The following is a 1620-nucleotide window of genomic DNA, read 5'->3' on the forward strand; positions in this document are numbered from 1 at the left end:
CTCGTCCTCGTCGTCCTCGTCGTCGCCGTCGTCGCCGTCGCCGTCGTCCTCGTCGCCGCCGCCGCCGTCCTCGTCCTCGTCCTCGTCCTCGTCGTCCTCGTCCTCGTCCTCGTCCTCGTCGTCGTCGTCGTCGTCGCCGTCGTCGTCGTCCTCGTCGCCGCCGCCGCCGTCCTCGTCCTCGTCCTCGTCCTCGTCGTCCTCCTCCTCGTCCTCCTGCCGACAGACCGGATAGAGCCTCTGGTGATCTGAGACGGTGTCTCTCGACCTTCTTGTCATCGATGTGTCCGAATAAAATAGAGACCTCTGTCCGTCCGAGACGAGGGCCGTGCTTGGGGCGTGTCGGCCCTCCTGGGCTGCCGCGACGTCGGGCGGCGGAACGCATGAGGTACGTGCTTAAAAGTGATGCCGTGGCTACGGATACTCTGGAACGGTTCCCTCTCCTTTCTTGTTTTTAGGTAGGAGACATCTTGTGCCCGATACCACGAGGACTCCGGTCTCAGAGAGACAGGCCAGTGGGGCGCTACGACACGGTCGGTGGATGGAAAGACCCGTGGCTCGTGATGGAGGAGATACGGCTGGATCTCCCGAGAGATTTAAACGCTCGGTTTGGATGCACGGTCCGAGTGGGAGATGTGCGTTCTTTGGCTCGTGTGTATCGTCGTGCGTGTGAGTGTGTATCTGCCCCGCCTTTTTTTTTTTATTCATTTTTTAAAAAAATATCACATTCAAAAAATATGAAGTCCCGTTCAACCCCACCGCCCCCGCCCACCACTCACCCCACAGCAACACTCTCTCCCATCATCATGACACATCCATTGCATTTGGTAAGTACATCTCTGGGCATCGCTGCACCTCATGGTCAATGGTCCACATCATAGACCATACTCTCCCACGTTCCATCCAGTGGGCCCTGGGTGGGGGGGGGGGGGGCGGAATCTACAATGTCCCGTAATTGTCCGTGCCATGCCTTTTTGCCTCTTTCGAGATGGAGCTCTGCGGATTTTTTTCCCCTCCTTTTTTTTCCCCTTTAGGATGTATTCATTCTCTCTCTCTCTCTCTCTCTCTCTCTCTCTCTCTCTCTCTCTCTCTCTCTCTCTCTCTCTCCCTCCCCCTCCCCCCTCCCTCTCCCCCTCCCCTCCCCCTCCCCCACTTCCCTCCACCTCCACCCCCACCCCGGTCACGTGCTCACTCCTGTCCGTTTCGCCGGCTGTCCTTCTGTGTCTGCTTCTGTTCTCGTCGTTGGCGCCGGGGATCCATGCCTCCCTTCCGTCGCGTCGTTTTCCTGCGTTGGCTCTCCGTGTGCGTGGTGCCGCTCCTGCGTGGACCGTCCTTTTCGTGCGGGGCGGCTCTCCTTACGGGGCGTGCTCCTCGCACGTGAGGTGTCCCTGCGTGGGGGCTGTCCTGTCCCCACGTGGCACTGCCTGGGCCGAGAGGTCCTGGGTTTGAACCCTGGACGTCCCGGACGGCAGGCGGATGCTCTGTCGGTCAAGCTGTGTCCGCTTCGCTTCCCTTTTTTCTAGTTCTTCAAGTACCTTTACTTAACCACGTTCAGACAGGGCCCACTGGAATACTCGCCCGGGTCGACTCTCATTTCCTTTTGATTTTTTTTCATTTTCTTTA

The sequence above is a fragment of the Dasypus novemcinctus genome, unplaced genomic scaffold (assembly GCF_030445035.2).
Source record: "Dasypus novemcinctus isolate mDasNov1 unplaced genomic scaffold, mDasNov1.1.hap2 scaffold_123, whole genome shotgun sequence".
In the NCBI taxonomy this organism is placed as follows: domain Eukaryota; kingdom Metazoa; phylum Chordata; class Mammalia; order Cingulata; family Dasypodidae; genus Dasypus; species Dasypus novemcinctus.